The sequence below is a fragment of the Hypanus sabinus genome, chromosome 22 (genome assembly GCF_030144855.1).
Source record: "Hypanus sabinus isolate sHypSab1 chromosome 22, sHypSab1.hap1, whole genome shotgun sequence".
Classification (NCBI taxonomy): Eukaryota; Metazoa; Chordata; class Chondrichthyes; order Myliobatiformes; family Dasyatidae; genus Hypanus; species Hypanus sabinus.
The window spans coordinates 5,064,411-5,085,963 of record NC_082727.1 but is presented as its reverse complement, the minus strand read 5'-3'; the positions used below and the strand labels follow the sequence as shown (position 1 = coordinate 5,085,963).

General features: G+C 39.2%; 1 protein-coding gene across 6 annotated transcripts in view; it reads left to right on the top strand.

Moving 5' to 3' along the window:
* The window catches only part of add3a (adducin 3 (gamma) a), a 245,037-nt gene that overhangs the window by 54,282 nt on the left and 169,202 nt on the right, over nucleotides 1-21,553 (top strand). Inside the window, exon 2 of one of the 6 annotated variants that reach the window (XM_059947000.1) lies at nucleotides 17,619-17,736. The exons of the other annotated variants lie outside the window; for them this stretch is intronic. The gene's annotated coding sequence lies outside the window, so the exon portion shown is untranslated. The remainder of the gene's footprint in view (nucleotides 1-17,618; nucleotides 17,737-21,553) is intronic. 6 annotated transcript variants of the gene reach the window in all.

Sequence of the window (21,553 nt, the reverse complement as noted above, 5' to 3'; positions counted from 1 at the left end):
GTTAGCAGAGCTGGGACTTTTCTCTTTGGAGCATAGAAGAATGAGAGGGGATTTGATAGAGGTCTACAAGATTATGAGAGGCATAGATAGGGTGGATAGTCAGTACCTGTTTCCCAGGGCACCAGTAGCAAACACCAGAGGGCATAGGTACAAAATTAAGGGAGGGAAGTTTAGTGGAGCCATCAGGGGTAAGTTTTTTTTACACAGGGTTGTGAGTGCCTGGAATGACTTGCCAGGGACGGTGGTGGAGGCTAAAACGTTAGGGGTATATAAGAGTCTCTTGGACAGGCACATGGATGAAAGAAAAATATAAGGTTATGGGGTAGTGTGGGTTTAGTACTTTTAAAGGATTATATGGGTCTGCGCACCATGGAGGGCTGAAGGGCCTGTACTGTGCTGTAGTGTTCTATGATTCTACGGTACTTGGCTGCTTAGGTTCTGAGCAAAAGGAAGTAGTTAACATTTTGAGATAAGGAAATAAACGTGTTTTGAATTGCAGAGATTGGGGAGGGAATAAATGATAAGGTGAAGATGAATAAAAATGCCTAGTACAGAGGATTTTATTGCTCCCAGCTTTGAAGAAATGTGTGGAAAGTTTGTTTATGGCAGCTGATTTGTCTAAAGGAGGGATATCTGGAAGGTGAGTGAAGAAAGTGGGGAGGAGAATGACAGTAAAATAGCAAGATCATTTCTGAAACAAACTAGAAAAGCCGGTTTTCTGATGTGGTTGATTGTCCGGGACTTTAGTTTTACGTACATGGAATTTTTTTTTTAATTCTTAGGTTTGTCTGAGGCATTATTGGGATATTGCAAAGTGGCAAAAGCAGAAATGAGGGCAGGATTTAGAATCGAAGTCCCAGCCAACTGGCAGTATAAGAACATAGTAATTAACATGCTTTACAGGGGCAGTAACCGGGCTTCAATTCCCACTTCTTTAAGGAGTTTGTATGCTCTCCTCAGGACTGCGTAGGTCTCCTCTGGGTGCTCTGGTTTCCTCCCACATTCCAAAGGTGTACTGGTTAGAATTAGTAAGTTGTAGATGGCCTACGTTGACACTGTAAGCATGACAGCGCTTGCAGGCTGCTCTCAGCACATCCTCGGATTGTGTTGGTTGTTGGACACAAATGTTCCATTTCACTTTATTTTGATGAATGTCCGACAAATGAAGCTAATTAGTCTTTAAGCTTAAAGCACTTGTAGATCTTGAAACTTGGCGAAAAAGAGATGCCAATAGGCAAGTAGGGAGGTTGTCCTCTGGATGGTCTGTCCTTTGTGGGTGTTATCCAGAGATAGAACAAGTGTTTGCTTAACTACTCCGTTTCAAAATATTTTGCAACAATAAATTGAATAATGGGATATTAACAAGGTAAATAAGCTGTTTTACTAAATGGCTTAAACTGGTTTCCTTTTTTTTAAAAAAAATGACCTGCTGCATGAAGCTAATGAAGCTACTCTAATTTTCCAGGATAATGTGAGCATGTTCAGTTTAGAACTTAGCACTTCTCAAAGTAACCCCCCACCCTTCCCATTTCTCCCCTTGTGCTCCTGTTAGTGCTCATGTGTATTCAGGTACTTATTCCAGAAAGTGGTCGGAAGAAGGAATTTCTTATTGGCATCTCCTTTTTGCCAAGTTTCAAGCTCTACAAGCGCTCTAAGCTTAGATTAGCTTTTACCTACAATGTTCTCTCAACTGAGCAGCAGATCTGCATTCAAGACTGTTTTCACTGACCTTGACTTTCATTTGTAGTTATTCACAGAAGAAAATGGCACAACTATTTTCTTACAAATATTGTCAGTGGGCATGTTTGTTCCATTCTTGATGTCTGCTGAATAGCAGCAATGGTGCACATGTCTTTACAGTTGAACCAACAGACTAATTCCATTTTGTGTAGATGCAGAGTGAAAACATGGGTGCTAATTTGCTTGCTATGGTACTTACTCCAGCACCACATTCTTTCATCGACATGTTCTTGGATCTTGATTCTGGCAATCTTGAACTTGTTTACCCTGTAGTGTTCAAATGATATGGAAATATTTGTAAAGGCTTTTTTCTGCATTTGTGTTGAATGATCTTTTGTTGGTGCAGACATAAAATCAAGATAGCTGGTTGAATGAGGGTTTGCAACTATTTTGTGTAAGGAAAATGTTGAAGGTAAGTGATGATGTCTGGAATTTGGCTGCTCTGAATTTGTTAGTGTAAGCAAGTGTATATTCCTGGTTAAATCATAAATTTTTAAATTTCAGTTTGAATATTGCAATTTATCATCAAAAATCTTAATTGAGGTTGTCAAAATTTAAGTATGACTGTCATTGAAGCTTAAATATCTGTAGATGCCTTATACAGTGCTGATATATGCTGGAGGTAGTTTTGGAATTAGTTGAGATGGTTGCAGAACAGTAATAATTAAAGCAATTATCATTTTTGGGTTTATTGTAAAGGAGCTTCTAGTTCACTAAAATTTCATCAACAAATCTGGCATTTTAAATGTCTGGGAAAGGACATTACATGGCAGTAGAGTTCAATTGGGGAAAAGTGTGAAGTGATTCACTTTGGAAAGTTGAACTCTGTCAGAATACAGCGTTAATGACACAATTCTTTACAGTGTGGCGGGAAGGGGATCTTGCAGGTCCATGTCCATCGATCCCTCAAAGTTGATATCAACTTGATACTTTTGTTAAGGTTAATGGTGTGGTGGCCACAAGGCAGTGTTGCAAATCTGTAAAATTCTGGTTTGACCATACTTGGAGTATTGTGTTCAGTTCTGGTTGCCTGTTTATAGAAAAGATGTGGAAACTATAGAGAAGGTACATAGAAGATTCAGAAGATGCTGGCTGGATTAAAGAGTGTGTATTAGGAACATGGGTTGAGTGCACTATGGCTTTGGAGTGATGGGCAATGAGAGGTAATATAGATATGATGATATATCTATGATATAGATAGACATGATGAAAGAGCTATAGATAGAGAAGTTCCCAGGGTGAAAATGGTTAATACAAGGGCATAATTTAAAGGTGATTGGAGGAAGGTGGGGGGAACGTCAAGTAGTTTTTTCTCTACAAAGTTGTGGGTGCCTGGAACATACTGTTGGGGTAGTGGTAGAGGCAGATACATTAGGTACATTTAAGAGATGCTTAGGTACATGGATGAAAGAAAAATGGAGGGTTATATGTGGTAAGGAAAGGTTAGATCAGGGGCCAGCAACCTTTTTGCCTCTGTGGGCTGAATCACGTATTACTGAGCAGATGGTAGGCCAGGTAAGTACCATTTAAAAAAAAACTTGAAATATGGGAGTTATCCATTTAAATGCATCTGGTTATGTTTTGCCTAAAATTAATGATTAACGCATGCTAGATAATCATATGTGCTTAACCAAGGATGCCAATTAGTAATCAAAGAACTCAGTTTAGTTGCAATTTATTTCAATCAAGTAATCTTTTGAATATTAAAAGGACACAAAGAATCTTTAAACATAAAGTGTATGAACATGATGCATTGAATGATGGTAAATTAAGTATAATAAAAAATTTTTTTAATGCAAACAATTGATAAATTAATGTGAAACTTGATGCTGTTCATTGCTTGAAAGCTTCTCAATATTGGGTGTCAGACTTGTTGATGCCAAGAGCAAGACATTATCCAGATGGGCATCAGTCAATCTTGTTCTCAAATGGTTCTTGGTGCGCTTCATTTTTGAAAATAATTGCTCACACAGATAAGTGTTGCCAAACAATGATGCCATATTTTTTGCATGGTCCACTAAGTGAGGATACTTCCCACTTGGATGAATATAATTTCTATAGAAGTCAAGCACTGACACATCTTCAGAATGAAATTTCAATCTCAATATGTTGTCACACTACATCTCAATGAATTCCATTTGAAAAAATTCTGATGCAGTGTCCACTTCCTCTACATCAACTAGAGCAGCAAACAGTTTGAACTCATTTGCATGCAAGTAAAAATCAGCAAAACGAGATGAAAACCTCTTTTCTCAATTCTTGGACCATATTCACAAAAATTCCTGGATCTTGTGCTTTACTTTTTGAAAAGTGGAAAAATGAGATGTAATGTCCACAAGAAATGCCAAGGTTGCAAGCCAATCAGGATCACGAAAATGTGAAGCATCCTCATTTTTGCTTTCAAGGAATATTGCCACCTCTTCGTGCAATGCAAATACTCTTTCCAGCATTGACCATCTGCTAAGCCAGCATACGTTGCAGAAATAAGCCAGGTCCCCAAATTCTGCCTCCGTATCCAACAAAAACTGCTGAAACTGGTGATAATTCAATCCATGAGATAGGATCAGATTCACTGCCGTCACAACAATGCCCATAACATCCTTTATTTTCAAAGACTTGGCACATAATGCCTCTTAATGGATAATGCAATGAATTTTGCAATTCCAAAGTTTTCCATTTGTCCTTGCAGCAATGTGATGATGCCTTTTTTCTGTCCCACCTTTGCTGGTGCCCCATCAATTGTGATGCGAATGAGTTTCAACACATTAAGTTGCATTTCTGACATTTTTAACAAAGCTTCAACAATGTCTGCTCCATTAACTGTGTCCTTCATAGGAATTAATTGAATAAACTCTTCAAAAAAAAGTTTGAAAAGTTGAGGTCATTCCTCGCACAAACACTGCAAGTTGAGCAGTGTCTCTCAACTCTTTATGTGCTCTCATAAAGCACAAGTGAAAAAGATTGCAATTCGTTGCAACCATCCCTTAAACAGCTTTTAACATCTGACATTTCTTCAACTCACCATGTGATCGTTCATGCTGATAGATGCAAATAAAGATTTCTTTTCAGGACAAACACTATCCACCACTGCCAGTAAACATTCTTTGACAAGCTCTCCATCTGTAAAAGGCTTCACCTTTTCTGCAATATGTTTTGAGACTTCTTAGCAGGCACGGGTATTTCCTTCATTTTCACTGCTTTTCTTGGCAAAAAATGACATTTGTTTTCCAACACTAGCCTTAATTTGCTCAACTTCATCCTTCCTTGCTTGCCCAGTAAACTTGTTAAAATTTCCACTATGGCGGGTCTCGTAATGTCGCCTGAAATTTTGGCATTCACTTTACTTTCCTGCGTTTTGCGTTCATTGCCATTGGAATTTTTTTCAATTTTATTTCGAAACGAGTTATTCAACAAGTATCATAGCACATGTAAATATCTGGATATTTAGCATAGATTTCTTGTTAAAACACAATGACATTGTTTCTGTTGAATGATCCCATCTGAAAACCTGCGCTTGCATGGAGAGTGTATTATACATATTAATAAGGTAGTCTGCCTTCCTGTCATTCGTATATACCAGTGTTTGGTTTGGAACAAAACGGAACCTGGAGCCAATGTAACAAGACGCCATGCATGTCCATCAGTGTGGTCGCGTGAAACACTCATAATAAGGAAAAATCGCTCACGGGCCAGATAAGCATAGTATCCCAATATTTGATCACAGGCTGGATCTGGCCCGCAGGCCATAGGTTGCCTACACCTGGGTTAGATTGATCTTGGTATTGATTAAAAGGTCACCACAACATCATGGGCAAAAGGGCCTGGGCTGTGCTTTAATGTTCTATAACCTGATCACTCTATGATCAGATTGCTGAGGTGTTTTTGAGACAGGGCCAAAGAAAGTAAGCTTCCTTTTAGCACCTGTTGACTGTCTGGATATATTTGCGGTAATTTGTTTTCCCCAACACTTTTTAACAAATGCTTGTATAAATGTAACAGCTCAGTTGACAAACTATTGTATATTTAATTGAATAATGGAATCTTAATGTAAATCATATATAAACACAAATCATCCACTTAGTGTTTCAAAAGTGATTTATAATTTGTTTAACCAACGTAATTGTATTAAATAACTTCTCGGCTCATTCAATACCCATTTTTATGAGTCTGAAGTTATTTCTAGAGGACTTTAAAAGCAATTTTATAATTAGTCAGTCATGTCATGTTTTTCACAAAGATATGAAGATTTTTTTAAATCAAGTACCAATGCTGCTCTGGTTGCGCTTCTACTGGTAGGAATCTTTGAAAGAAAGCTACCATCTGGAAACTTTGTTTAATGGTTCTGAAAAAATGAGAATATGAGAATATATTTTAATTATTTAGTTTTAAAATGAAATGGAATATTACAATGAAGTTGCTGCTTGTTTTGAGCTGTGTGCTAAAGTGCTGTGAATGAGGTCAGACTGTTACTGATTTATTATCATAATTCAGGACTTAAACCTACAGTCCTGTCTGACTCTGTTACAACACTGAGTTATTGGCTGTCTAATTTGTATTCTTAGAAGGTCATTGAATCCAAGTACCATCTGCCATTTTAGAAAAATGTGGAAGATGTGATTTGCTTTGCTAAAAATATGGACTTGCTAACCAGACCAAATTACAATCTTCATGTTTATTTTCTTGACATACAGCGCAGAATAGGCCCTTTGGGCCCAGTGGTCTCCCACACCTAAATCATGTGACAATTTAGTCACCAATTAGCCTACACAGTGCATAGTTCCCTGAAGGTGGAGTCTCATGTAGATAGGGTGGTGAAGAAGGCTTTTGGAACACTGGCCTTTATAAATCAGAGCATTGAGTACAGAAGTTGGGATGTAATGTTAAAATTGTACAAGGCATTGGTAAGGCCAAATTTGGAATATTGTGTACAGTTCTGGTCACCGAATTATAGGAAAGATATCAATAAAATAGAGAGAGTGCAGAGACGAATTACTAGGATGTTACCTGGGTTTCAGCACTTAAGTTACAGAGAAAGGTTGAACAAGTTAGGTGTCTATTCATTGGAGCGTAGAAGGTTGAAGGGGGATTTGATCGAGGTATTTAAAATTTTGAGAGGGATAGATAGAGTTGACGTGAATAGGCTGTTTCCATTGAGAGTAGGGGAGATTCAAACGAGAGGACATGATTTGAGAGTTGGGGGGCAGAAGTTTAAGGGAAACACTAGGAGGTATTTCTTTACTCAGAGAGTGATAGCTGTGTGGAATGAGCTTCCTGTAGAAGTAGTAGAGGCCAGTTCAGTTGTGTCATTTAAAGTAAAATTGGATAGGTATATGGACAGGAAAGGAGTGGAGGGTTATGGACTGAGTGCGGGTAGGTGGGACTAGGTGAGATTAAGAGTTCGGCACGGACTAGGAGGGCTGAGATGGCCTGTTTCTGTGCTGTGATTGTTATATGGTTATATATGGTTATAACAATTATGCTATCGTAGCAATTTAAATTATTTGTATTTTATTCATTATTCCAGTTGGATGTTTGTTAGCCTAAGTCATGCAATACTTGTTAATTGTTTGCTCTTCTTCAAGGCCAGTTGCCCACTCCACAGTTGAATTGTATCTGAACAGAGGTTATTGGAAACCTATATTTTAACATGCTGTCTTTTAGTACAATTTATTTTTGTCTTCATTTTGGGATATGGAAAGGATCTTGTATTGTTTTCCTAGAAGTAACCAGGCTATGTAGGCAAGCCTAGTGTTTTGATTTGGGTCAAAATGTAATTAATGTATCTTTTTCAAAATATTGGATTGAATCTACATTAGTTCTTGATGGGATGGCATTTTTGTGACTGGAGGTACGTAACAAAATTTTAAGCACCAGGCTTTTGAGGTTAGATTCACTTTACTATGATGAGTTTAAAACAATTTGTATACAAATGCATCAACTTGCAAAACTCCAGGTCAGCTTTCCTTGTGGGGAGTGAGGTGGGGTTTTGTCCCCATAATTTTGCTGACTTGGCTGGCTCTAATTTCTAAAGTTAATACCAATAAAACAAACTCTTTCTTTGAGTTTACTGAGTCTGATTTCTTTTAAAAGCCCTTGGATTAATCCTACTCTATTAGTATTCCCCTGTTTTGGTTGTAGATTCATCAGTTTTCTTATTAGGGAAGAGCAAAGACATTGATTTTGGAGATCATGAAACCATTTAATTTAAACATAACTATACAATACTACACTATACTATACTACAGTATACTTCTTTTGGAAGAGGACAGCGAGGCTTTGAGAGGAAGTGCGGCGGCGCCCATTTTCAAATTGTCCAATTGCGTCTCAGATCAGAGTTCTGAGAGGTGGGACTGCGCAGGTGCGTGAGGAGGCCTGGGAAGGAGGGAAGATATAAAAAGAACGCAGCCTTAAGAAGTGGACAGCTTCGTTTGCGGGCAGCGGAGTGAGCCGGGAGCAGAGTGTAGGGCTTGGGCTCAGGGGGCTTAGGCGGAAGAGGGCACAGTAGGCTTATCTTTTAGTTCTCCTTGTTGTTTTTCAGTTTTTCGGAAAGTATGAGTGTGAGGGCAGCTTGTTGTTCTCGGTGTCGGATTTGGGAGGTCCTGGAGTCTCCGAGCCTCCCGGACGTCCACATCTGCGCCAGGTGCGCCGAACTGCAGCTCCTGAGGGACTGAGTTAGGGAACTGGAGCTGCAGCTCGATGACCTTCGCCTGGTCAGGGAGAGTGAGGAGGTGATTGGAGTTACAGGCAGGTGGTCACTCCGGAGCCACGGGAGGCAGATGGGTGGGTCACGGTTAGGAAGGGGAAGAGGCAGGTACTAGAGAGTACCCCAGTGGCTGTACCGCTTGACAATAAGTACTCATGTTTGAGTACTATTGGGGGGACAGCCTACCTGGAGGAAGTGACAGTGGCCGGGCCTCCGGCACAGAGGACAGCCCTGTAGCTCAGAAGGGTAGGGATAGAAGAAAGAGGACCATAGTAATAGGGGACTCGATAGTCAGGGGTTCAGACAGGCGGTTCTGTGGAGGTGATCGGGAGTCCCGGATGGTAATTTGCCTCCCTGGTGCCAGGGTTCGGGACGTTTCTGATCGCGTCCAAGATATCCTGAAGTGGGAGGGTGAGGAGCTAAAGGTCGTGGTACATGTAGGTACCAATGACATAGGTAGGAAAGGGGAAGAGGTCCTGAAACGAGAGTATAGGGAGTTAGGAAGGCAGTTAAGAAGAAGGACCGCAAAGGTAGTAATCTCGGGATTACTGCCTGTGCCACGCGACAGTGAGAGTAGGAATAGAATTAGGTGGAGGATGAATGCATGGCTGTGGGATTGGAGCAGGGGGCAGGGATTCAAGTTTCTGGATCATTGGGACCTCTTCTGGGGCAGGCGTGACCTGTTCAAGAAGGACGGGTTACACTTGAATCCTGGGGGGACCAATATCCGAGCGGGGAGGTTTGCTAGGGCTACAGGGCAGACTTTAAACTAGTAAGATGGGGGGACGGGAATCAATTTGAGGAAACCATGGGAGAGGAGGTTAGTTCACCAGTAGAGCAAGTAAATAGACAGTGTGTGAGGGAGGAAAGGCAGGTGATGGAGAAGGGATGCGCTCAGCCTGAAGATGTAGGGGAGAAGAAAGAAAAGGATAATAAATTTGAATGCATTGTTAAGGATGAAAAGAGGAGGGGGTGGAGAGTATCTTAAATGTATCTATTTTAATGCTAGGAGCATTGTAAGAAAGGTGGATGAGCTTAAAGCGTGGATTGATACCTGGAATTATGATGTTGTAGCTATTAGTGAAACATGGTTGCAGGAAGGGTGTGATTGACAACTAAATATTCCTGGATTTAGTTGCTTCAGCTGTGATAGAGTAGGAGGGGCCAGAGGAGGAGGTGTTGCATTGCTTGTCCGAGAAAATCTTATGGCGATGCTTTGGAAGGATAGATTAGAGAGCTCCTCTAGGGAGGCTATTTGGGTGGAATTGAGGAATGGGAAGGATGTAGTAACACTGATAGGAGTGTATTATAGGCCACCTAATGGGGAGTGTGAGTTGGAAGAGCAAATGTGTAAGGAGATAGCAGATATTTGTAGTAAACACAAGGTGGTGATTGTGGGAGATTTTAATTTTCCACACGTAGACTGGGAAGCTCATTCTGTAAAAGGGCTGGATGGTTTAGAGTTTGTGAAATGTGTGCAGGATAGTTTTTTGCAACAATACATAGAAGTACCGACTAGAGATGTGGCAGTGTTGGATCTCCTGTTAGGGAATGCGATAGGTCAGCTGACAGATGTATGTGTTGGGGAGCACTTCGGGTCCAGTGATCACAATAGCATTAGCTTCAATATAATTATGGAGAAGGACAGGACAGGACCTAGAGTTGAGATTTTTGATTGGAGAAAGGCTAACTTTGAGGAGATGCGAAGGGATTTAGAGAGAGTGGATTGGGTCAAGTTGTTTTATGGGAAGGATGTAATAGAGAAATGGAGGTAATTTAAGGGTGAAATTATGAGGGTTCAGAATCTTTATGTTCCTGTTAGGTTGAAAGGAAAGGTTAAAGGTTTGAAAGCACCATGGTTTTCAAGGGATATTAGAAATTTGGTTTGGAAAAAGAGGGATGTCTACAATAGATATAGGCAGCATGGAGTAAAGGAATTGCTCAAGGAATATAAAGAATGTAAAAGGAATCTTAAGAAAGAGATTAGAAAAGCTAAAAGAAGATATGAGGTTGGTTTGGCAAATAAGGTGAAAGTAAATCCGAAAGGTTTCTACAGTTATATTAAAAGCAAGAGGATAGTGAGGGATAAAATTGGTCCCTTAGAGAATCAGAGTGGTCAGCTGTGTGTGGTGCCGAGGGAGATGGAAGAGATTTTGAATGATTTCTTCTCTTCGGTATTCACTAAGGAGAAGGATATTGAATTGTGTAAGGTGTGGGAAACAAGTAAGGAAGTTATGGAACCTATGACAATTAAAGAGGTGGAAGTACTGGCGCTTTTAAGAAATTTAAAAGTGGATAAATCTCCGGGTCCTGACAGGATATTCCCCAGGACCTTGAGGGAAGTTTGTGTAGAGATAGGAGCTCTGACGGAGATCTTTAAGATGTCATTAGAAACGGGTATTGTGCCGGAGGATTGGCGTATTGCTCATGTGGTTCCATTGTTTTAAAAGGGTTCTAGAAGTAAGCCTAGCAATTATAGACCTGTCAGTTTGATTAATGGAAAGTATTCTTGGAGATAGTATTAATAATTATCTGGATAGACAGGATCTGATTAGGAGTAGCCAGCATGGATTTGTGCGTGGAAGGTCATGTTTGACAAACCTTATTGAATTTTTTGAAGAAGTTACGAGGAATGTTGACGAGGGTAAGGCAGTGGATGTAGTCTATATGGACTTCAGCAAAGCCTTTGACAAAGTTCCACATGGAAGGTTAGTTAAGAAGGTTCAGTTGTTAGGTATTAATGCTGGAGTAATAAAATGGATTCAACAGTGGCTAGATGGGAGATGCCAGAGAGTAGTGGTGGATAATTGTTTATCGGGATGGAGGCCAGTGACTAGCAGGGTGCCTCAGGGATCTGTTTTGGGCCCAATGTTGTTTGTGATATACATAAATGATCTGGATGATGGGGTGGTAAATTGGATTAGTAAGTATGCTGATGATACTAAGGTAGGAGGTGTTGTGGATAATGAGGTGGGTTTTCAAAGCTTGCAGGGAGATTTATGCCGGTTAGAAGAATGGGCTGAACGTTGGCAGATGGAGTTTAATGCTGAGAAGTGTAAGGTTCTACATTTTGGCAGGAATAATCCAAATAGAACATACAGGGTAAATGGTAGGGCATTGAGGAATGCAGAGGAACAGAGAGATCTAGGAATAACAGTGCATAGTTCCCTGAAGGTGGAGTCTCATGTAGATAGGGTGGTGAAGAAGGCTTTTGGAATGCTGGCCTTTATAAATCAGAGCATTGAGTACAGAAGTTGGGATGTAATGTTAAAATTGTACAAGGCATTGGTCAGGCCAAATTTGGAATATTGTGTACAGTTCTGGTCACCGAATTATAGGAAAGATATCAATAAATTAGAGAGAGTGCAGAGACGATTTACTAGGATGTTACCTGGGTTTCAGCACTTAAGTTACAGAGAAAGGTTGAACAAGTTAGGTGTCTATTCATTGGAGCGTAGAAGGTTGAGGGGGGATTTGATCGAGGTATTTAAAATTTTGAGAGGGATAGATAGAGTTGACGTGAATAGGCTGTTTCCATTGAGAGTAGGGGAGATTCAAACGAGAGGACATGATTTGAGAGTTGGGGGGCAAAAGTTTAAGGGAAACACGAGGGGGGTATTTCTTTACTCAGAGAGTGATAGCTGTGTGGAATGAGCTTCCAGTAGAAGTAGTAGAGGCCAGTTCAGTTGTGTCATTTAAGGTAAAATTGGATAGGTACATGGACAGGAAAGGAGTGGAGGGTTATGGGCTGAGTGCGGGTAGGTGGGACTAGGTGAGATTAAGAGTTCGGCACGGACTAGGAGGGCCGAGATGGCCTGTTTCCGTGCTGTGATTGTTATATGTTATATGTTAATAAGTAGTTTGCAGGTTCTCTGAGTCTTTAATTTCGTAGCACTATGGCAAACTCAATTTCCTCTGTGAGCCTAAATAGTACATTATATTTTCAATCATAAAGGCTATGGCAACTTTGTTAGTTCATGGATAATCTGTCTTCATTCCATTTACCTATCTTTTTCATTCCATAACTTTTGATGCCATATTTAGCAATTCATTCTGTCTCTCATCTGTTTCTTCTATATTTTTGTGATTTTAGAAATTCAAGTGAAGTTTATTGTCATTTAGCTACATGCTTGTGTATAACGCATATGGAAACAAGACAATGTTTCTTCAAGCCAGCGTGTAAAACACTTAATACATGACAATTTATGATAGGATAAAATCTACAGATGAATTGCACATAAGTAACAAACTAAAGTGCACTAATATTAAATATTGTAAGTACAGACCAGGTTAACCAGCGATACTTTGAATGGGATGTAGCTGGGAGTTGAGAAGCCTAATTGCCTTTGGGGAAGAAAGTGCTATTCATCTTGACTGTTATTGTGTTTATGCATTGTAGTTTGCTGCCTGATGGTAGACAGTAAAAGAGATTGCTAGATGGATGGCTGGAGTACTAAGGGCCCTGTGTATATAGTTCTCTTGATAAATGTCCCTGATGGATGGTAGGGAGATGCTTCAAACAATGAAGAACACAGTTTTAAACAATTATAGCCTAATCATATGTCCAGTCACAATTCACTTCCCACAGATCAGTGTGCATGTTTTAACCCCGCACTCCTGTTTTGTACTAAAGCTTTAGTAAATGGAAATCGATTATTTGATATACTAGAAATCTAGATCAGTTAACTTTTTGAAGTTTCAAAGTTGTTCTGAAATTCTTGAATATTTAAACAGTCTGTATTTGTTAGAGGATATTGATAGACTAATGAAAGACTATGAAATAAAGAAGAAATGCATTTTATTTTCACTTGACAATATTCAGGTATTCATTCAACTGATTGTTTTTTCTTGGTGAGAGGTGCAATATGATTCATAGAAAAACTTGCAGTGATCTGTCCAGAGCTAATCTTTTCATATTACATTTAGTAGCAAGATTTTGTTCTAGAGCAACTCCTTGAGAAATAAGTCAACATCTCGGTAAGAAAATAAGTTTTGCTTTGTTTTCTTTTGTCTGGGAAAATGAAGGATAGTGTTTTGGAATGACTGTGTAGCGTCAGGGTAAAGAAAAAGGCCTGGGTCTACATTCATGTTTGGATGACAGCAGATGCAATCCAGATGGTTCAAGAAGTGGATAAGGTATTGGTAAAGCCCTATCATTGGGATTGAATAGTATAATCCTATTCTTATACAGTTGATTACTTATGGTGTCCTTAAAGATAAGATTGTACCATATCTATAATCCAGTTTTAAAGTCAAAATTTTAAGTTCAACTTTGTCTTTAATAGATGACCTATTTGCATGATATCTGTAGCATTCAGATTAACTGTCTTAATTATATTGTAAACATTTGATATCACACCTTTCTGAAAAGGATTTAGTGTTAAAACAATTTCTCCAAAATACCCGAAGAATCAAGATTTGGAAAGGTAGGAAGTACAGTGTTTAAGAAATTCCTAATCTGTAAATATCTCAAAAAATGAGATCTAGGCAAATTATATTTATTAGATAATTGTTCAAAAGACATAAAACAATTATCCAACAATAAATCAGAAAATCGTAGTATTCCTTTAGTCTTCCAAGCTGAATAAGCTTGGTCCATAATAGAAGGATGGAAAAAGAAATTGGATACAATAGGAATAGTCAAAACAAATTGATTCAACCCAAAAAATTTCCACAATTGAAACCATATACGTAAAGTGTGTTTGACTATTGGATTGTCAATTTATTTATGCAATTTAGAAAGGAGCAAAGGGAAGAGAAGTCCCTAAAATAGAACCCAATGAAAATCCTTGTACAGATGATGTAATCCTTTTCACATGATTTAATTTGACCCTGTTCCAATCCTATTTGTTTTTCTGGTTTTGATTTTATATATGTTGAGAGGATCAGAGTTGGGGACACTGATGATTTTGTATTTTTTTTCTATAAATACTATAAACAGCCCATTTTTTTCCCTTTTTTTCCTTAATATTGGTTAGTTTAGTTTTTCTTAGGGTATTAATATTTTTTTCTTCTTTTCCGTCTTTTTTCCAACATGATTTACCTAGTTTTTTTTTCATTTATGACATTTGTATCATTCATGATTTGGGAAGACTTAACTGTATTGTACTTATTGCTTGTGTATCCTTTTATGTTCATTTTAATTTTGTACGTTTGTAATTCCATTATCTATGTACTAATCTTATCATGTTGATATTAATAAAAAGATTGAAAAAGAAAGAAAAAAGATTAACTGTCTTAATCAAACAAATTTTACATTTCAATGAATACTCAGTGTACTTTCCTAAGGTGTAGTTTGACTATTCAAGCTAAATTGAAAGAGGTATTGTCAAGAGTGAGGGTAATGTTAGTAACTAGAGGAATGTAGAAAGTGGAAAATTGGAGGAAGTTTGGTATGATTTGAGGTGTCTGAAAGCATATGCAACAATAGTAATAAGTTATTCAGAAGAAATGAGTGATTGATTTCAATACTGGATGAAGTTGGAAAGATGTAATCAAGCTAAAGTTTCTTTAAATTGAGTTCTTCTTTCCTGCCTCCATTGTAAATCAGTTGAAACTGATAAAGGGTCAGGATAAAACAATGGTGTTGGTATGGATTGGTTTGGAGTATGGGCTAAGATGATGACCATCAAAACGTAAGTGTAATTTGGGTCTGGAGATGCTAAAACCTGTGTGCAAGAATTTCTATGCCAACTAGTCTGAATTCATGGAAGAAGGAGGATGTAAAATGATTGAAATCGTGTGTGTCCATTGTAGAAAATGGGATCTTTATATCTTCCATTAATTTGCTTTCCTGCCAGGATTTGTATTTGGCACTGTGCTCCCTTATTAAATCATTGATTTTTTTTATATATAATCAAAAACAAAAGTTCCCTGTTACCACAGCATTAAAAATTCTAGCTTTTTTTCCTAGCTAACCCCTATTAACTGACTAAGCCACATTACCTTTACTTCATTTGGGTTACATACAAGAATCTTGCAATCCACAGGCACTGATCAATAGATGTCATTAGTGCTTGAAAGTTTGTGGACCCTGTAAAATAATCTCCATTTATGCATGTGATCTAAAATGTGACCAGATCTTCATGCATGTCCTAAAACTAGATAGAACCCAATTAAATAAATAACACAATTTTGGAAATTTATTTATTGAGAAAAATGATCCAAAATTGCATTTAAACCTTCACTTTGTTTATCTGGTGTTGACCCCCTTGTACAGCAGTGACTTCAACCAAATGTTTCTGGTAACTGTTGATCAGCGCTGAACATTGGCTTGGAGGAAATTTAGGCCATTCCTCTTTACAAAACTGCTTCAACTCTGGGATGTTGGTGGGCTTCTTTGCATGAATTGCTACGATTAAAGTCAGGACTTTGACTCAGCCATTCCAAAATCTGAAACTCTTCTGCTTTAACCATTCTTTGGTAGGCTCACATTCTCTTGAGCATCAGTGATAAGAAGGATTGTAGCGTTAATGTGACCCGGACACCGCAGTTTATTAAACACAAGTGTTTCTTCACCAGACTTCCATTACACAAAATCCCTGCGTTCTGACGTCATATGCACTCTGACCTACGAATACTCACATAATACATTACATCCTCCTTCTCAAGTTTTTTTTTACAATGCTGTGAATTACCAAAACAATGCCTCTAGGTATGACTTTCTAACATTACAACAGCCATGACATAAACTAAAAAAAAATCTTAACTACTTATACTGTATTCTACATTGTATCTTACAATACTAACAGCAGTATATTTTCTTTTACTAACCTAGACTAATAAAACTTTTATTTCACACCTTGGAACTTACAACATGTGTGATTTTTGTCTCCAACTGTGCGAGACTGTAGGTAGATCTAGTCTCTGTATCTAGCTGGAATTTTGACTTGTCTCCCAGACCTTGTGTGATAGAACTGTGACTGTCCTTCAGAGTCAGTCTCTCGAGTAACCTCTGTGTCTGCATTTCCACCTCGGTCTGTCTGCGCCGAACTTTCACAGTCATTGCATCGTGGGGTTTTGACACGCCCCTCATTCTTGGTGTCGTTTGTTTCCATGGCTGTATCTGTGGAAATGTCCTGTGTATCAGTACATGGAAATACCCTCTCACCTGTCTTCAGCAGATGCTTTCTGTTCCTCCTGTAGACTCTTCCATCCGGCGTGCGAACTATGAAGGATCTTGGTTGCTGATGCCTGTTCACAACCACAGCTGGCTGCCAAGTGTCTCCTCTCTGTATTCTGACATTTTCACCTATATGCAGATCTGGTAACTGTCTTGTATGTCTGTCATAGTAGCTCTTTTGCTTTATTTGCTTGTACTTTAGCTTGTCATGTACTTAAGCATTACTTTCAGGAGTCAGTAGAGTTGTGGATGTTGGCAGCTTGGACTTCAGATGACGTCCCATCAACAGCTGTGCAGGAGAGAACCCCACACCCATAGTTGGTGTGTTGTGGTATTCAAGCAGAGCAATGTACGGGTCACTATTGCTGCTTTGTGCCTTCTTGAGCATGTTTCTTCAGTTTGTACAGTTCTCTCTGCTTGTCCATTAGACTGAGCGTGCCCAGGACTGGAAGTAACATGTTGAAATTCCCAGCTTTCTGAAAACTCTCTAAACTCACCACTGGCATATTGTGGACCATTATCACTGGCAACAGTATCTGGAATACCATGTCTTGCAAATATTGACGTCATTGTGGTAATGACACCTTGACTGGACGTGTCACTTGACTTGGTGATTTCCGGATATTTTGAATAGTAGTCCACACAAAGCAGATATTCTGCACCATTGTAGTGAAAGAGATCTGTGCCAAACTTCTCCCTTGGTCTTCCTGGTAGTGGATGGGGAAGCAAAGGCTCTCTTGGGTTGCTGTTTTTATTTTCATTACAAGCAGCACACTGAGACACAATGTTCTCTATCTGAGTTGACATACCTGGCCAATAGAGAATGTCCCTTGCTCTTTCTTTACATTTCACTATCCCCAGGTGTGACTTATGAATTCTGTTGAGCATTTCCTGTCTCATTTGATTTGGTACTATGAGTTTTGCAGCTTTGAACATTAGACCTGATGCATAGCTAATTTCCTCTTTAAATGTCCAGTATTTCTGTATTTCTTTTGGAACATCTTTCTGTTGGCCATCCATTCATTGTAATGTCTCTTAGTATTTGCGTTTCAGGATCTTCTGCAGTCGCTTTCCTGAACATATTCAACTTCTCCTCAGAAATGGGTAGCTGAAGTGTAACCCAGTTGACCTCCAGCTCTCTTCCTAGCAACTCTTCTTTTTGCTCTTTGAGGTAAGCACTGCTCAAAGCATCAGCGATGTGCAGTTCTTTTCCTGGCTTATAGGTAACTGAGAATTATACAGAATATATGTACCTCTGTAGCCTGAGAAGCATCCTTTGCAGCCTCATAGGAGCTTGATGAAGTGGCTTTTTGAAGATGCTCTCAAGTGGTTTGTGATGACTCTCAACCTGGATTTCTTTACCATATACATACTGGTGGAACTTCTCACACCCATAAACTATGGCAAGTAATTCCTTCTCAATTTGAGCATATCAGCGTTGACAGTCTGTAAGTGCTCGTGATCCATACGCCACAGGCCTCCCATCCTGCAGTATAACAGTTCCTATTCCTTCCGAACTGGCATCCACAGACATTGTCACTAGTTTATTGACATCATAGAACTTGAGTGCTGGCGCATTGGTAACCAACTGCTTCAATGTGTCAAAACTTTTCTTTTGTTCATCTTCCCAATGCCATTCAGTGTTGCTCTCTAGTAGCTTTCGAAGTGGAGCACTGACCTGCTGTTCTACTTCAATTGTTCCAATGAACATGTCACTGTTGCACTCACTCTGTTCCACAGCATGCATTTTCCTTGCTTGCTCCTGCGATTTGCACATCTTTGCAAAGTGATTTTTCTTTCTGCATAATTTGCATGTCTTACCAAAGGCCGGACATTTTCTGTATCCATGTTTATAACCACATCTGTTGCAGTTAACTTCTTTTGATTATCCTGTGGAGCTGGCTTTGTCCTACTCTTGTCAGTTTTCACAGCTTTTATTTTGTATACTTCAGTTTCTTCATTAAACATTTTAACCTGACTCGATGTGATCTTGCTAACACGGCACATATCAATTGCTTTTTCCAATGTAAGCTCCGCCTCTCTCAACAGCCTGCCTCTCACATGATCATCTCGTATGCCGCATACAATCCTGTCGCGTATTAAAGAATCATGCAGTTGTCCGAACTCAGTTTTTTGCCTTGTTCTTCAAATCTGTTACGTAGACGTCTATAGTCTCTGTCGGTCCTTGAGCCCTCGTTTAAAAAAAAATGTGTCGAATGTACGGTAGGTTTTTTTCTCGGCTCGCAGTAATTTTGAAACTTTTTCTTCAACACTTCAATTTTATCTCGCTCACCCTCCTGGAAGACAAGCGTGTTGCAAACCTTTATTGCCTCTGCTCCTGCCACATGCAGAAACGTAGCACATTGCACTTTCTCCGTCTTGTCATCTACGCCACTAGCGGTGCAAAACAACTCAAACTGTTGGAGCCATACCTTCCAATTCTCAGCAATATTACCTCATAGGCTTAAACTCGACAGTGGCTATAACTGTGACATCTTTTTACGTGTCTTCTCTTCCTTTCCTTTCTGCTTTCTTCTGACACCATGTAGTATTAATGTGACTCGGACACTGCAGTATATTAAACACACACGTTTATTCACCAGACTTCCATTTTACAAAACCCCCGCGTTCTGACGTCATACACACTCTGACCTACGAATACTCACATAATACATTACAGGATAACCTGACATTTTACTGTAGAATTTGCTGGTACGATTCAGAATTTGTAGTTCTATCAATGATGACAAGCCGTCCTGGTCCCAAGTCCAAACTATTACACTGCCACCACCATGTTTCACAGATGGGTTGAGATTCTAGTGTTAGAATGCAGTGTTTGCTTTTCGCCCACATAATGCTTCTCATTTAAGCCAAAAAGTTCTATTTTGGACTCCTCCATCCACAGAACATTCTTTCAATAGCCTTCTGGCTTATCCATGTAGTCGTTAGCAAACTTCAGACAGGCAGCAATGTATTTCTTGGAGAGTAGTGGCTTTCTTCTTACAATCCTGTCATGCGCACCATTGTTGTTCAGTGTTTGTTTGATGGTAGACTGACATTAGTTTGAGCAAGAGAGGCATGTAGCTCCTTTGTTTCCCTGGGCTTTTTGTGACCTCTTGGAATATCACACACCTTGTTCTTAATGATTTCTGTTGATCAACCACTCCTGGGGAGAGTAACAACAGTGTTGAACTTCCTCCACTTGTACACCATCTGCCTAACTGGATTGATGGAGCCCAAACTCTTTAGAAATAGTTTTGTATCCTTTTCCAGCCTGGTGAGCAGGAACAGCTTTTTTTCTGATGTCAGAAATCTCCTTTGAGGCATGGCACATTGCCAAAAACCTGTGGTGAAGATCAGACTTTGATAGTGAAGACCCAAGTTTATGTTCTTTAAGTTGGGCATGACTGATTGCCATCTCATTGATTGAAACACCTGAGTCTAATTTCCCCTTTAAATGAATTGTTAATCCTCAAGGTTCACATACTTTTTCCAGCAAATAGATGTTCATTTATTGAAAAAATTATCCAATATTACAAAGTATAACTTTTTATTAAAATGCATTCTCTTTATCTAGTTTTAGGACTTGTATGAAGATCTGATTACATTTTAGACCATATTTATGCAGAGATTAAGAAGATTCTGCAGGGTTCAGTTTCAAGCCCCCTCCATTTACGTCTCCCTTTTGAAGGTCTATATTGTTAGCTATTGAAACTGTAATTTTGTCGTCTTTTCATCCAGTTCATTCCTTTAGTTGATAGAAATTATTCATTGTCCCACCTTGGCAAACCCTTAATTTCTTTGTTTTTTCTTGTGTTTGTTGTTCTTTGGTTACATTGTGAGACCTTATTCTTAGCTCAAATTATCTTTAACCCATCTATTTATCCATTTTTGTTGTGATCTTTTATTAATCTCAGAAAATACTTAATGGAAATCAAACCTTGTTGGCAATGTAATATTCCATTGGAGAATTGATTCAAGCAAAACAATTTTTGATTTTAGTTGCTTCATTGAACAGTTTGTCTTTTGCATCTGTCAATTTTACTCCTATTCACTTGCTGGAATCTCCAACTGCTTTTGATTGAGTAGTTTCAAATTGAATCTGATTTGCTGCTTAAGTTTGAACACAAATTGTAATTGTTGAACAAAGCCTACTATAAATGAACTGTGACCGGTTTCCATTGCTTCGCCCTTTAAAGGGTTGTATCTAACTTGTAAATTCTCCTCCTTAGTCTTGTATTCCCCAAGCATGGAACCACTTCCTCCTCTACTCTTAAATTAGGCAAGTTTTGCACAATATTGAAGAATGAGAGTCAACCAAATCAGAGGATGCTTATTTTTAATTTGGATCTCTCAGTAACTCAATTTTGCCATTGATTCTAAAGGAGCTTTGAATCTACTCATACCATTTTATGTCAAATGTATGCTTGAGTGTAAAATAACAAATGATAAAACTTTTCGAAGAGTAATGCTTGACTTGCAGGATTATTTTAAATTGTTCAATATCAAAGGAACATTTTAGTGCAAAGAAGCTTTAGTGTACATCCCTGCTCTGGTCCCTCCTCTACATGGAAACCCTGCTCTGGTCCCTCCTCTTCATGGACACCCCGCTTTGATCTCCTGCCTGCTCTGGATCTCTTTATTGCTAATTGCCGATGGGACATCAACCGTCTCGACTTCACCACACCCTGTTCCAATTCCAACCTAACTCCTTCCGAACGTTCTGCTCTCCGCTCCCTCCGCACCAATCCCAACCTCACTATAAAACCCGCTGATAAAGGGGGGGAAGCAGTTGTCTGGCGTACTGACCTCTACCTGGCTGAGGCACAGCGACAACTCGCTGATACCTCCTCTCATTTACCCCTTGATCATGACCCCACTAAGGAGCACCAGGCCTTTGTCTCCTATACCATCACCAACCTTATTAGCTCTGGGGATCTCCCATCCACTGCCACCAACCTCATAGTTCCCACACTCCGCACTTCCCG